The following is a 16,639-nucleotide window of genomic DNA, read 5'->3' on the forward strand; positions in this document are numbered from 1 at the left end:
GCAACAGGTGAGCAGGAACACGCTAAGGTCATAAAATAAGCCAGGTTTGCAACAAGTAAGTAGAAATAGGCAGGGGTTAGAAGATAGGTCAAGTCAGCAAGAGGAATGTAGGAACAAGCTGAGGTCAGAAGATAAGCCAGGTCAGTAACAAGTGAGCAGGAACAAGCTGAGGTCAGAAGATAAGTCAGGTCAGTAACAAGTGAGCGGGAACAAGTTGAGGTCAGAAGATAAGCCAGGTCAGCAACAGGTGAGTAGGCCTAGGTCAAGAGACGTGTCAGGTTAATAAGAATTAAACAGGTACAGGCCGCCTTACAGCTAGGCTCCAAGCCTTAAAAAGGACTTTGGACACACAATTCCGTGATTGGTGGTATGCATCCCAGGAGACACTATTCACACAGCATGTCTATGTGATTCTGTAAAGTACATAAAAAATCTAGCATCTGGCTTACTGTTGCTGCTATCAAATGAAATCTGTATTAATTGTAACCTCAGCTGTTCATTAAAGTTATAAAACTGATTGCAAGCTCTTCTGAAAATCCAGCCAGCATCATATTCCACATTTATCTCCCCTCTCTGGACTTATACAAATTGTAATTTTTTAAGTGAAAAACATTCACAAAGGTTGACCTGTTGTTTCCAAAGTTATAACCTTCACATGGCTCTCAATATTTCCCCCATCAATTGCCTTTACCCACAAGTAATGACTTCCTATTCCATGTGGAGCGTCAGCTCTTCTGCTCACATTCTCACGATCTCCCACCATTCCACAATGAAAGCCTTTTATGGGATGTGTATAACTTGCCTGCATAGCACAGCGGCACACTTTATAAATAAGTAACACCAATTGTTATTGTACTCTGTAGACCTTGTTTTGGTCTATTCAATAAAATATTTATGAAAGAAATTATGATATTTGTGAAAACCCACAGAGATTAATGCCAGCCTCTTCACAGATTACTGATTTACCCTCAGTGTATACCTTTAAGGATTGAGACAACAAATAGCGTGTTATAAAGAAGTTAAACAAACGTGGATTAAAGTGGACCTGTCATTACAATTCGCACTAGACATAGATCAGTAGGGCACAGTAGTACTACCGAATTATATTATTTTAAAATATTTATAATATTTTATAATATTTAAAAAAGCTTCTAGTTTCTGCCATAAGAAAAAGACCTAAAGTGCAGGCAGATTAAAGCTCTGTAAATACACTGGATTTTTTTGGGCCAAAATGATCATAATTTTTTAGGGTGAAAATCTGGTTGGCAAGAGGCTGTTAAAAATCTGATATAAATTCTGACACTTCTGACTATTCTATTGTGGCCCCGCACTGGGGCTCCGTTTACTCCCCTTTCCATGGAACAGAAACTGTTATGATCACTCGTAATGATCACTAATTATACTTTCGGGTACAAATAATTGATAGTGTGCATTTAACTGGTCTCTGGCTAACAGAAGTATGGTGGACACATGCAGATCATTAGGGACTGCAACATCTATTGGGCCTGATTTATTAAAGCTCCCCAAGGCTGGAGAGGATACTTTCATCAGTGACCAGATGCAGGTTTGCTGGATCACCCGACTTCACTGATGAAAGTGTATCCTTTCCAGCCTTGGGAGCTTTAATAAATCAGGCCCATAGTATATGTTACAGAGACCTGATTGGGTAGCAAAATAAGGTAATCAGGTTATTCTCCATTTTATATTATATTTAAAACGTCATGATTCAATGCAAGCTTAAAAAAATATTCTTGGCTTACATAGATATATGACTCAACATAATCAAAAGAGCACTGGATTCATGCTAAAAAGGTAGTAAACACATATATATTTAAATATAAATATAAATATTCTCTTTAGGATAAGATACAGTTGGAGATTGCTTAAACAACAAAAAGGTTGATATTAGGAATAATAAAGACAATAAAAGAATAAAACAAGAGGGGATCTGACTTTGCATTAACGCTACCATTAATTAGAAGGACAATATTAGTCACAACTGAACAGTCTCATAATGATTTCCAGTGATATGGCAACAGATTACATTAACGAAGGCTGCTTGCAATCAAAAGCGCAATACTATCTGATCTTTTCTTTTCTTAGTTCTTTTGTTTATTTTTGCTTTAGTTATTTCTTATCTAAGAAATTCACTATTTGCATGAGCTTGTTCAAAGTATATGTAAAAAGCAGATTCATATCAACAAATGTCAGAAAGAAAACAGATTACTTCCAGGCTTGTTTTGGATTACAGTCCATCAGGAACTGTTTATACTCATTGGTAAATTTGTAATGATCACATTTGCAGACATTGAACCATCACACCTCTATAAGATTGTTGGATATTCATTTCCAAAATCATGGGCGTTATTATGGATTTGATCATTCTTTTTTCCCCTTCTGCTGAACTTTCTAACATTCAGTGGAATATTGGGTCTATTCATCCAAATGGACATTTGTGATTTCACCTACTGATATTGCATTAAAAGACCTGGCTCAAAATAGTTTTTCTTCATTCCAAAGGTGTTTAGCAATTAAGGTTAGGGTTCATGGAGCTGGCTTTGTGCGCAGACACAATGATATAGAAACAGGACTTCCCCAGACTTTTGCCCCAACTTTGAAAGTGTGCAATAGTTTCAAATGTCTTTGTATATTGCAGCATTAACCGTACCTTTCACTGGAACCATCTTAACTTAGTATCATGGCGGAATGTCCATAAACCTTGGGTCATATAGCATATCTCTATGAGGGAATTCAGAGATGAGCTCCCTTTTAATTTACGCAAGTACAAATAGAATTCAATAGTTTTGTAAAGTTTGGAAATTTGGGTTATAATAAAGTTTTAACTCACATTAGTACAAAGCAATGGGAGATGTTTTTTTACAAAAGCAAAATTGATTTATTAACTAATAGAAATAAATTATTTCAAGAAAAAGCAATAAACTTCCAAAAAGAGTTCAACAGCTACATTCATGAAATCTTTTTCCTTTTATTGGGGGACAAATAGTTCATATAAAGAACAAAGGAATTAGTCTCGGTTCCCGACACATTTCGCCATTAAGCTTCTTCAGGGGAGATTGAGAAAGATAACAAGAAATGTTCCGGATATATAGAAGAGACTTGTGTGGTAAGTATTGTGACCTTAGTCCTATAGGGATAGTTTTTAGAGGTAATCTCAGGATATTGAGGGATGAATATGGACTTAGACCAAGACAGGGAAGAGTTAACTCTTTGACCAGGAGAGTATCGGCTTGCTATTTATCGTTTAGAGGTTGGCAAATATATACCACTAATCAGAGGATACTAATTTTGGTTAAGGCTTGGGAAGTTGTAAAAACTGTCTCAAAAGCCAATAGGCTTATATTTAAATAATTAGCTGTGAGATGTAGAGAAGAGTGAGGGGCGCCTCTGTGACCAGCACTTTTCATTTCCACACTTATTACACCAACATGATTCACTGTAGTCCCACTCCAAAAAAATGCCATGGGGCCATCAATGAAGTGCTTACAGACAGGAACGAACAACAAAAAGGTTACAGAAAATCAAAACTAAGATACAGTAAAAAATAAAAAGAATAAAAATGGACATTACATTTTAAAAAAAGGAAAAATGCTTATCATATGCATTATCAAACTAAATGTTATCCTATTGGATTTAGAGCACAAGTTACTGTTTAATAAATCCCCTTAGTAAACCTGGACACATTATAAATATTTTAGCTATTTCTCCTTTAAATCTTGTTCAGTGTGCAGACCTGACCTCTGTAAATCGGTGACAGCAGAAAAGGACATCCCGGATATCTCGCCTGTGACCAGGCTTCCAGGGACCTCCGTCCTTGGGATCCGTTCCCTCTATCTCATTCTCCTTCTTCAATAGCTTTTGCATAACAACCATTACCCCAGCGCTGCATCTATTCCCCAGACACTCTTATCTATTGCACAGCAACAAATCCAACTATATTTGTTATAACTCTATAAAATGAATTTTTACATCTGTGAAAAAGAATAACAGCCTCTGATAATATGATTTATGGAGGAAAGGCAAGACCAAGGGATGTAAATGAACGCAGGGCGCCTATACATAGGATGTAAGCAGTTCTGACGATAGATAGTCAATTAACATGCAATGTTGGTCAGTGGGATATTTGCCTGTTATTTGTCAAAGTCAAAAGAGGTGACAACATTCTAATAAAAAAAAACAACTTTTTTTATGTATATTGGTTAAACTACAAAGTGTAAAGACAGGCATGTGAATGTACATGGATGACTTTCTCTCTCTCCCTCTCTTTTTATATATATATATATATATATATATATATATATATATATATATATATATATTAGTTTTCTTTAACAAGCCTATATGTCCAGAAATTACAGTTCTGGGATTGGGAAAAACAATATAACACTTATAATGATCAAGTTTTATAAATTAGGTTTACATCTTTTTTTCTAAAAATATAAAAAGTTTTTGAAACTGCTTGCAACGTCCATCATTTCACCAATTCACTTAAACCTGCTTTTATCTTGTCCATAGTGTGACAACACTACATTGCAGAATTAACAATGTTATCACCCAGTTGCAGGAAGCAGAAAAAAAAAAGAACTGCTCAGGGTTTGACATAGGGCGGTGCAAAATGTATGGCTGCACAAGGGCCCAGGATGTTTCCCGGCTATCAGGGGCCCCACAGCAGCCCTGTTTCTCCCTTGTTTCTCTTCATGTTGTGTCTCAGTTTAGCTCATTGAACTGATGGAGTTGGTAGACCGGAAGCTCTGTGGAGTTTGCAGTGCTGTTGGGGAGTTTGATAGTTGACCCTACTATGGGTCTTGCTTAAATATAGCCTAAAGGATGTAAAAAAAGCCTGTGTGTGCTTGAGGCTGTGAAATATTGAACTGTTGTGCCTTGAAGTATCTGATACTGGGGGGCCCCAAGTCACACCCACACCAGGGCCCACTGTTGGTAATGTCCTCCATTGGATCTGCTGCTAGGATCAATGTGTACTCAGGAAGGACTCGAAAAAAAAAAACTCCAATGTATTACTTTTGACATACCACACCTACCACGACATGTGCCGTTTTTGACTTGCTTCTCTGATGTTTGATGTTGCAACTTTTATTCAAATATTACCTAGTGCTTGTGAAGTTCATTGTTTAGACTCTTGCTGGTAAAGGATGGCAATGTTCTGTGCTTGGTTATTCATGTGCTTCTGTGTTGTCACATAAAGAAAAGATAGACATAGTCAAAGTAATGTTCTGAAGACTAAACAAAATTTATTGTCAACATGGATAGAGTCATTAAAAAAACAGGGTTGTCACACGTTTCACAGTGTGGCTTCCTCAGGGGAGATCAAGAATTAAAACATAAGGGTTATGTTAGATTAGAAAGAGTACCACTGTAGAAGATGTATAATAGTAGTATCTATGTTAAGGGAGTTCCAGTATGAATAGGAACATCAAAAGGTTGATGATTTGTCTTAGAGACCTTTCTGCTTCCTTTGTAACTGCTTCTAGTAATTGCTTTTACTAACATTTTCCTTTTCTCCTGCATTGTCACCTTGTCTCAAAGGCTTGGAATGGAGTCATTAAAGCGTACCTAAACTCAAAATTTTCACTTTACATAAAAGGGTAGACAACCCTTTTATGTAAGGTAAAAAGTCTGTTGTTTGTTTTTTTTTTAGGTGCAACACTTTTTAAAAAAAAAAAAAAAAGGTGGAGCACTGCCCCCTAATTCTTGCCGAAAATTGGCCGATCTCAGGCATTTTCAGCCTACGTCACTGTAACGCAAGCGGGTGTGGACCTACTGTGCCACTGACTGGGTATGCTCCTAAGGGGCTTTACTAAGCCGCTACCTGGTCTTCACTAGAGCCTCTGATGGTGAGGATAGGCTTGGGCCGCAGGGTAGCTGCCAGGTGCCACTCCAGAGCAATCCCCGGGTCAGTGGCAGCTGACCACAGGAGTCAGGGTACTCGGTGCAAGCACCAAGGGGCTTGCGTGGCCAATAAGGTATAGGAGAGGTAGTAATAAACAAAGTCCCTGAACAAGATCCGAAGTCAAAGTCAGGCAGCAATCAGGCAGAAGTCCATACACAAAATCCGAGGTCAGGGTCAGGCGGCAAACAGGCAAGTCCAAGGGTTGATAAGCAAGATCCGGTACACAGAAAGGCAGACAGCAGAAGCACCTTTGCACTTGGAGTTTGACAAGCTAAGACCATGAGATTGCTCAGGCAACTTCCTGTAGTAGGAGGTGCCTTTAAATAGTAGCAGAGCTCCAGCCATAGGCTGTAGAAACAGAGGACGTGTATGTGTTGCCTCATGGATGAAGAGATACACACACCCACGCCAGCTCAAACACCAGTGCAAGTCTCCAGCAGGAAGGAAACTCGGGCATGGAACACATGTACTGGGGTTACTCTACCTGAAAGATAGGACCCGGCGCCCGTGCCTGCAATTAGGAGCAGCGGCGCCGGCACGACCCGCCCGGCTAACAGTCACCTAATGTTGCGCCTGGTTTGGGTGACGTAGGATGAAGAACAGGAAGAAGAAGAGAAGATGGCAGCGCTCTGGGACTTATGCCGGGAAGAAGTGGGACCTGATGCAGGACAGCTCCAGAGGGATTGGACTGCCCTGCGGAAATGAAGGTTTTTAAGTGGATATTCCACATTACATAGGCATGAGCCACTGTTCAGGATCATAAAGCCTATCTTGAGAAATGGCATGTACCGAAAAAGTGGCTGCAAAGTGGCAGAGAGAACAGTATTGTATTTTAAAAAAATGGCATTTGTTTATGGTACACAGTGCTTTAGTAAACTAAAAATCATTTGTGAGATGTAGGTTGCATAGCAGAGGCTCACATGACAGCAGCCCCCGTATTCTGCCTACATGCGATTTCTATAAAATTCCAATTAGGGTGAAATGAATGGACTTGCTGACATTAGCACCATGCCCGAGTTTCTTGGATAGAAGTCTTCCTTTACTGATTAATTTTACTTGTTTCCCGGAGATAAGCTCTTTAAACACCCTACTCCCCCTCACTTCCACTATGGCAATAAAATGTGTAAATAACATTTATTCCAAGCAGTAATTTTTTCCCCTTTCTAATGAGGTATGAATTTATGGAGGGCACACAGAGGTGGACTGTGAAAATTGTATTCATTTAGCCTAATCACTCATTATCCGTGTTGTTAAAGAAGTCGGCGCTTTGTTAATCAGACATGGAAAGACCTTATTACTAATGGAAATGAGCTGGAATGGCTTTAATAAGGGATGCCGCCTGCAGGTGAATCGAATGCATTCCCTTGAAGAACGCTACCCACACCTCCAACTTGACCTGAAAAACTCCTGCTGCGTCAATCGGTGGCGCAGAACTCCCCGCCAGTGCACCGCCAGTCACACAAAGCTTCCTAGAGACCAAAACAAAAAAAACAAAAAAGGAAGCAAATTAAATATACTTTCTGTCTGCCTAAATGGTTTTATTTGTTCAGGAGAAAATTAACAAATGTGTGCGCTTTAATGAGGAAACAGCAAAGCTCTGTCGCCTGGAAAAACAAGCGTGGTAATCAGTAAAGAATTTCGAGTTACAAGTGTTTTTCGTGCCACGGCAAATCCTGTTTGTTTTGGAAACATGTTTAGCTTATATAAATGTCAAAGCAAAACAGAAACGGTGATATTTAATTGCCGAAATGTGAGAAGATTCTAAAGAAATAAAGCTCTCGTATGTCACCTGGTATAATGTTGTATTTTGTTCATACTACCAATGGGCTATAAATTGGATCTGCACTTTTATTAAGAAAGCAAAGAGCAACAAGGAGTGGTAGGGGGTTACCATGGTTTGGGGTTCAATGAATTGCATATAAATTTGGGGATGATCAAGTAGTACATTGCGTGCCTTAAATGAAAAGCAACACAACAATCTCAATGATCTAAATCAGCCATTCTCAACCATTTAACTCCTGAGGAACCCATACAATAATTTTCAGCTTTTGGGGAACACCTGCTACAACCAATTTATTGGAGGTCAGTGGGTAAAAGACCTTTTAAATTGATCCCCCCCCATTTAGTGGTGGTTAGATTAACACCTTTTTACCTAAAACCATCCTTAAAGTTACGCAGCTGGCTCTGCCAAATGGTTTTGTCCCCCTGAACTATGCAGACATCATCATATTGGAAGTCAATCGTCTACAATTCATTGAACCCCTAGCAGTGTTTATCAATGGCTTCTAGGGGTTTCTTCAACAATGAGCTGTTTGTGACTCTCAGGTCAGTTTACCGGATACCAATGATCTGTAAGCCTTCATAATTAAAAGGAAATAAATAGGGGGAGTAAAGGAAATAAATTGGGCAAGGCACAGTCAGGCTGGGGAGGAAAGTGATAAATGACGCTGAAAGTCCTGTATTTAGGAAATGTGATTGGCTCTATCTGACCTGTTGCATGCATCCAATACACAGTTTGAGAAGCTCACAGTGTGCAGTGATATCAGAGTGAGCAATTTCAGTCCAGGAGAGGGGTCTGTACAACTGTGCAAGAATGAAGGGAAGACTGGAGGGCAGATTGAATGATGGGAATGCTAGAGGTCAAAATAAATGAAAGGAAGACTGGAGGACAGAATAAATGAAGGGAAGGCCAGAGGGCAGAAATTTATGAAGGTAAGGCCATAGCACAGATATATTGAAGGGGAGGATAACTGGAGGTAAAAAAAAAAGTAAAAAAGTCCAGAGGGCAGATTTTATGAAGGGAAGGCTGGTGGTCGCATTGAATGAAGGGAAGGCTGGAGGTCAGAATAATTGATAGAAAGGCCAGAGGTCACATTTATTGAAGGGAAGGCTGGAGGTTAGATTAAACGAAGGGATAGCTGGTGGTCGCATTGAATGAAGGGAAGGCTGGTGGTCGAATTGAATGAAGGGAAGGCTGGAGGTCAGAATAAATGATGAGAAGGTCTCAAGTCAGATTTATTGAATGAAAGGCTGGAGGTTAGATTAAATGGAGGGAAGGCTGGTGGTTGCATTAAATGAATGGAAGGCTGGAGGTCAGAATTAATGATGGGAAAGCCAGAGGGCAGATTTATTGAAGGAAAGGCTGGAGGTCAGATTAAATGAACGGAAGGCTGGTGGTCAGATTGCATGAAGGGAAGGGTGGAGGTCATAAAGAAAAGGCTGAAGGTCAGCTTTAATACATGGCTAGGCAAGAATTGGACAGTATACAAGAATCAGTCCTCTTAATGAATTGCTGTTGGAGAGGACAGGTCTTCACTATTCCCCGTCTTCCTGTGTTGTGCCGTATGTTCAGACCCATAAAGCGACATTACTGGATCTTTTATTCAAGGCATTGATTTGTCCTGTGAATTCATTGTTCTTGGGGATGTGTAATAAAAAGCTTAGCCAAGTCATTTTTATGCTTTCTACAAATTAGTCAAATGATAATGGAGAGGGATCGGCATCTGGCTGCCAGGAGGTTTAAAGATAACTGCTGGCAACTTGTATTTCTCCATCCTTCACTTTTCTGCTGTTTAAGCTGAGCCGCAATATACCAGCAAATGACATTTCAATCACAGAATATGAAAATTGTATTTATAGGTAAAGTTTAATGACAAATGTGTCTTGTCTACATGAAAAAACGATAAAAGTATATTAAGCCAAAACATGTTCTTTCTTTTTTTTATGTGGAGAAGCGTAAAACCTCTGCCAGTTTTTTAATGTCATCCTTCTTTCAAAAAAGAAGAAAAGCATTCTCAATTTGCCTTTGTGATTTGAAAGTTGGGGAAATCCCAAATTTTGAGTTCTCACCAGAACAAGAATAGGGGGACTCTCCTAATGGGCAACTGTGCACTGTGAAAACTAAATAGTGATTTCATAATAAGGTAGATTTGATGGCTCCCTTCACAGTGTTTGGTTATATTGCCTACCTCATTGTACTGTTAGAACATAAAATAAAAACAAAGAAGGGAATATGCAGGGTTTTTGGCAATTCAAATATATTGTAAATATAGTAAAAACAAAAAAAGTTTGCAGGTTAACACAATAATTATGTACAGTGCATTAGTGCGAGGTCCACAATTAATTACATCAGGGGTCGGCAAACAGGCCTTTAGGCCAGATACTGCCTAGCCGGTAGTTCGTTCCGGCCTAACGCCCCCTGGCCGATCTGCCAGGGGGCGTTAAGAACTACCAGAGCAAGAGCCACCGGATCCCTGGAGCCGTCAGAGCTCCGGTGCCGCCTCCTTGCTTTTGCTACCCTATTTAATGCGGCAAGCCTGATACTTCTGCCGTAAATAGGGAATGCTCCAGGAAGGTATGCATACGGAGGAGAGAAATTTCACTTCAGGGGGTGTTCCCTGGTGGGGGGCAGAGCCATTAGGGCGGGACTCAGAGTCCGGCCTAGTGTGCTCCCGCCCACCCCTGAAATGGTCTAGTGGCAATAAAAGTTTGCCCACCCCTGTATTACATATTCATGGTGTCACACTAAATGAGACAGGGCCACTAGGGGGCGCTACAGATTGCACAGAAGTGGTGTGAGCCCTGAGAAGGACCAAGGCGAAAAGTCTAAGCAGTAACCAGGTCTTCTCCAGAGCCTCTGATAGTGAGGATTGTGTGCTGCTGGTTACTGCCAGGTTTCCGTCCTTGTGCACACCAAGGTGGGCAATAAGAAACACAGTACTCAATCACAAGGCAGAAGAATAGTCTAGGAAAGCCGGGGTTGAGCAGCAAGCAAGAGAGGTCAAATCACAAGCCAGTGGTCAAACACCAGGGATCCAAAAGACAGACACCAGGATTCACTGCGGGCACAGGGAACACAGGGGATACTGGAAGCAACAAGAGGCACAGGTGACACAGGAATATCCACAGACAGACGGGACAGCACAAGGGAACTGGCTGGGAACCAACAGACTGGACAACAAGGGGTTAAAACATGAGCTGTTGAGAGGAAACAATAAATTAGTCAACAGGTTTACAGGAAGTACCTCAACAGAACTAGGGGTTCGTCACCAGTGCAGACACGTTGCACAAACACTGAGTGCTGTGTCTGAGCTAGCTATATAGCCAGGAATGGTTAAGAGGCTATTTCCTGACTGGCCAGCAGATTGAGCAAAACTGATAAAGCTTGGGATCAGAACTGCCCGCATGTGCAGGAGAGATGCCTACTCTTCAGCGAGTAACAGGTCAGTGTGACACATGGAATAGAGGACCTTCCCCTATACAAAGTTTTCCTAGAGAAAGTTTTAGGAAGTAAGTAAGGACAAGATGTACATAGTAGAATATGAAATATTGTTTCATTTTCTGACATGTTTCGCCACAAGACTTCCTCAGGGGTATGTGGAGGCTGTTAATGAAATATCAGTAGAAAACGTGGTGAGTCGTGGATTGTAAAAGCTTAAAATTGCAATCAGGAAAAAAAATCCTGGTACCATAGGTCACCTTGTGAGGTAGTTATGGGATAGAGAGCGATCAGCCGGGGGATCCTCCAGAAACACTCAGCTGTAGACACTCTGCATAAATGGAGACCAGAAATAGAGAATATTCTTCCCCGAACAATGCAAATATATACATTATATATTATATAAAAAATATACAATATATATATATATATATATATATATATATATATATAAATATTATATTATATAAAATGTTTATAACTACAATGCCTTACCTTAAAGCCACCTTTTTAAGTTGGGATAGGTTTTTTTTTAGTAATACCAAAGAGGAGAATGGTTCAAACAGAAATCCAGGTTACACAAATGTCTCAATGTAAGGGTGATGTGGGTTCTTTTTGGTATTACTCGTGTATTTCTTTCAAATCTTACAGCAATGCATCATAATATTATTTCTGAACTTGTGCGGCAGATTCCGTTATTAAAGACCACTCACTGTTACTCTTTATCCTTGTGCAGGGTGACTGGTCCTGTATCTGCCCCTTCCTCTAGTTTCCTGCAGGCAGCCTATATCAGGAAGACCAGATGAGTCTGGGAAACATCTCTGATGTCTGTATATATTACGTGCAGCCCATTGAGGTTTTTGCAATGTTTACAAGGTTATATCTGAAAAATTTGAATTACACCTACCCCCTCCCTATTCATTTAACATATAGGGCCTGATTTAGGAAAGCTTTATGAAAGATTATCCTCTCCAGCCTCCAAGGCTTTCATCAGTGAATCTGGGTGACCCAGCAAACCTGGAATGGATTTTTTAAAAGTCATTTGCTATTGCTATTTATTAACAAATGTTTTCAATCATGGACCAGATCCATTCCAGATTTGCTGGATCACCCAGGTGCACTTATGAAAGTGTATCTTCCCCAGCTTTTGGAGAGCTTTCCTAAATCAGGCACACATCACATCAGGGAATGGTCCTGTGGAACAAAGAACAGATGAAATATCAAAAAAGACACCTCAGTCTATCCAAGAGCATCTTCCTGTAAGATTTCAGCTATTCTGTATTGTTCCAGGAAGGATGAAGACATAATTTAGATGAGTAGACCTCACTCTTTTCTAGATTCAGTGAACAAAAGACTGGGGTAAGATAAATAGAATACAAATTTTTCCTCTTTTTTAGATACGTTTTACTTTCTTAGATTAGGTGGTTTGGGGAGGGGCCCTAACGTTGTAAGTGGCCCTTCGAGGACCACCTTAACAATAAAAAAAAATAGAATCTCATGGTTAGGGTTCACATACCCTATAACAGCAATACTGCGTGAGGTCAGGTCAGACTCCCAACTTAAAATGAGATTCTTTTTCTTCCTTTCTGTAGGTACATCTCAAGGTACAAAGTGCACAGTGTGCAAAGGTATTTCTGGAAACACTTCGAACAGCGCAAAAGAGAAATGAATAGCATTTGCATTGAACCTAAACATGTTTCAGATACCTCAGTCCCCTGTAGGCCAGAAGGCTTCTTTCAATTCGGCTGCACTGAATCGTTTCACTGCAACGTTTAATGGAACATATACCCATAGGTGACGGACCGGCAAACCTTCCGGCCAAGGTGAGGCTACATTATTATTGTCCCTGTAATATTATTCGCTTGGATTTTCTCACACAATGTCAGATATTGTCTCTGAAGATGTAAGTGAAAGCTTCGCTGCTTACAACTTCATTACCTTCACAGAAGCGTTATTTGTTTTTTTCACACAAAAATGAGGAATAACAAAGAGAAAAAGATGGAGAAAATAAAAGATTGGTAAACCACCAGCTGGAAAGTTAAGAGTCTTACAAGCACAAAACATGTCAAAGTGGACCTGCCAGTAATAGATCTGTATGAAATAATTACATCCACACTGCTATACTGTATGTATGTTGCACCCTTTACAATTTTTGTGTTTTTTGATAAAAGAGGATAGGTTTGGCCCCTTAAATGCTTTACGTTTTTTATTTAGCAGTTGCTTGGAGCTCTTTAAAGCATATGTGTAGTTTTTCTATCCAAAGCTGTCTACACACACATCAGATGATGATGAGCATTCATACTTGTTTTGGGTGAAAATCTAGCATGTGTACAGAGGTCCACCATGGTGAATTAATGATGACGTATCCGGAATGTCCACTTTCCTATAGAGGAGAGCACTTATTCCTCTTACACCTCCCCTCCCCAAAGAACAAAACGGCACTGTGTGTTCTCCTGTTGCTGAAATCAGTCATGAAAAAGTATATCCAGCCATCTATATAAGGCTTAAGGGTTTGATCCCCCACCCATCCAACGTTTTCTAGCATATTAACAATCCATTTCTTTTTCTCTGCAAATGCATACCGCCCTCACCCAACTCATTTATAAAAAAAACATAAAGCGGACTTAAACACAATGTTTTACTTTACATAAAAGAGTAGACAACCGTTTTATATAAAATAAAATTATTCTTTTTTTTTTTAACTGCAACACCTTTTTTTTCTGTGTTGATTGCTGCGGCTGCGAGCTTAGTCTCCAGGGATACATACGTCACACATTTGGAGGGGCTCTTGCCGATCTCACGCATGCTAGATTGACACTCTTTTTTACCTTTTACAGCAGGCTAAGTCACCCGATCTCGTGCCTGCGCAGGGCAGGATCAGGTGACATACCCAGAAGAAGGAAGAAGATGGCGGCGCCCGGCAATTCCTTTGTGTCAGGACGAAGATGAGTTCAAGGATGCTGCAGGAACCAATCGAGGAAAGGTCCAGCGCGATTGAGGGATCTGCAGAATTAAAGGTGTGATTTTTTTTATTTATAGGTTTAGTTCCACTTTAAAAACACCACTTTTAGCTTACCTCAATTTCCCAGTGCATTTCCCTTGTTGGGATCTCAAGCAGGAGTAGCCACTGATGATCCAACTTTGCAACCTTTGTACAATGGTGGCAATATGTCCCTGCGGTCACCTCGAGTCTTAAAGGACCCCACCACTGGACAGCCATTAAAAAGTGTCTAAGTCATCTAGGCAGCAACATTTGAAGAAGGAGCTTCTAATTTTGCAATAAAGTCAACAGAAAACAATGTGTAACATGACCATAGATTTCAATATAAGAGTAAGTATAAGGAGCATTTTTATTACATTTTTTATAAACTAGTTATAAGAGGATAAGAGGGGACAGAAAGATAATTATATAAATAAATATAACAAAGTGAATAATACACAGCAGATACACTATAGAGGAACCAGAACTCTCCAAATGATTCTTGAAAGAAGGTCAGTTAGGAGGCATGCTGAGTAATCTATTTGTAAATATTCTGTTTTCTACAGTAAAACTCCTATAAAGTCCTTAGAAAAAATGCAATTTTTGCATGTATTGTGTTTAATCCATTTTATGTATGATGTTGTCATTGAGAAGGTTTTTTTTTCTGGAAGGAAAATCAGGACAGAGATTGTATCGAACAGGATATACATATCACAGTTAAGTTATTCTGAATATATTTATACCTTATGCATTTACAAACGCTATGTCTCCTAGTCCATATGTTTAAATCACATCTTATGAATTATTAAGAAATTGTTTTCTCTGCATAAAAAGACAATACTGGCCATTTTACTGTTTACACTCCCACACTATTGTTAGTTTATTCAGAGGAAAGTGGAGATAGAACTCTTTGTTTGCCGCACTCTTCTGAATAAGGGTAAGGAATGGGTTGGCAAGGTGAACATCTGTTTGACTCAAATGGGTTTGGCAAAATGCAAGGAAAGTTCACCAAATCTTGGATGAATCAGAATGTATAAATACATTTGAATCCTTTTATAAAGAGTACATTCCTTACACATGGCTGAGACAGAAAAAATAACATTACAAAAAATGTCTTTAACCTTACAAGGGCACTCAGCGAGGTCCAGACAAAATGTAGGCTTATTCCAAAATCCACAACACGAGTTCATCTTACTGTTACAGTTGATCCAGAGGAAGCTCAAAATATCTTAATAAAGCTAGACTTTGCTCCAACAGGGAAATGTTTATTCACGTTCCAAGAAATGGATCATTTCCAGGATCACGATTTTACATTGCTATTACCTATTGATCCAAACTTTAGAAACAAATCCAGTCATTTGTAAGGAAATGTGTTTACTTAGCTAGATAAAAGACGTTCTTGGGAAAGACTATCTCACATTTTCTCAGCTCTTTCATAGAGGAACTCACGAATGTGATATTTAAGTTACACGAAGCCTGGTAGGCTGAGAAGGCCCCTGGTCTCATAAATCTTGGATACTCCAACAGTGAGATCTCCTGGGTGTAATTCCTAACTTTTCCATGGGAGATTTGGGTGTTTAAAAACAGTTGTTTCAGTAGCATTACATAGCTCCAATATTTTTTTTATACATACGCATACCCCTATATAAAAAAACATTCTTAACAAGGACCATATATACTGTATGTCTTACTTTAATATTTCAGACACTTTAATTTATGTTCCTTTGGTGCAATGTGTCACACTTACCTCTTCCTCACTAAAGCGCAGAAGCCTCCCTCCTGCGCATGCTTGCAGTTCTGAAGCTGGGCATACCTCTGTTTCCAAGCTTTATCAATTCTGTACAATCTGCTGGCAAATCAGGAAATAGCCTCTTGACCAGCCCTGACGTGTGACCTGACCTCCCTTGCTTGCTGCCTGCTTCGACCCTGGCCTTCCTCGACTATCCTTCTGCTTTGTTATTTTAGTACCATCAGAGGCTCTGGAGAAGACATGGTTACTGCTTGGACTCTGCCCCTTGGCCCTTCTCATGGCTCACACCACCTTTAAAAATACATTGTTTGCCACAAAGCCCTACTCTACTTTTTCCTTATGTCTTTTTATACCCACTTTCCTTTTTGATTTTCCCAATATAAAATAACCCAGGAATTCAGGACCTAGGAAAATAGAGGGTGGAAATCATTCATAATGGGCGAAGGTGTTGTACAGGCCTAGCAACCCAGCAAATGGATCATAGGAACCCCTTATAATGGGCACAGATAATGTACAGACCTGGATACTCATCATATGGATGGTGTGAGTACCTATAATGGACACCAAAGGTGTACAGAACTGGGAACACATTATAGAGATAGTGAGAGCACCTCATAATAGACACCAAAGGTGTGTAGACCAAAGAACTCAGCACCTGGAGCTCATCAATAGAATCCCAAAGGCCCATTTATACCAGAAATGTTGGGCTGTATTGGCTACTTCCCAGCTGGTAAATGGGGACTTACCTACCACCTTCTGAAATTC

The sequence above is a fragment of the Pyxicephalus adspersus genome, chromosome 11, assembly GCF_032062135.1.
Source record: "Pyxicephalus adspersus chromosome 11, UCB_Pads_2.0, whole genome shotgun sequence".
Lineage (NCBI taxonomy): Eukaryota > Metazoa > Chordata > Amphibia > Anura > Pyxicephalidae > Pyxicephalus > Pyxicephalus adspersus.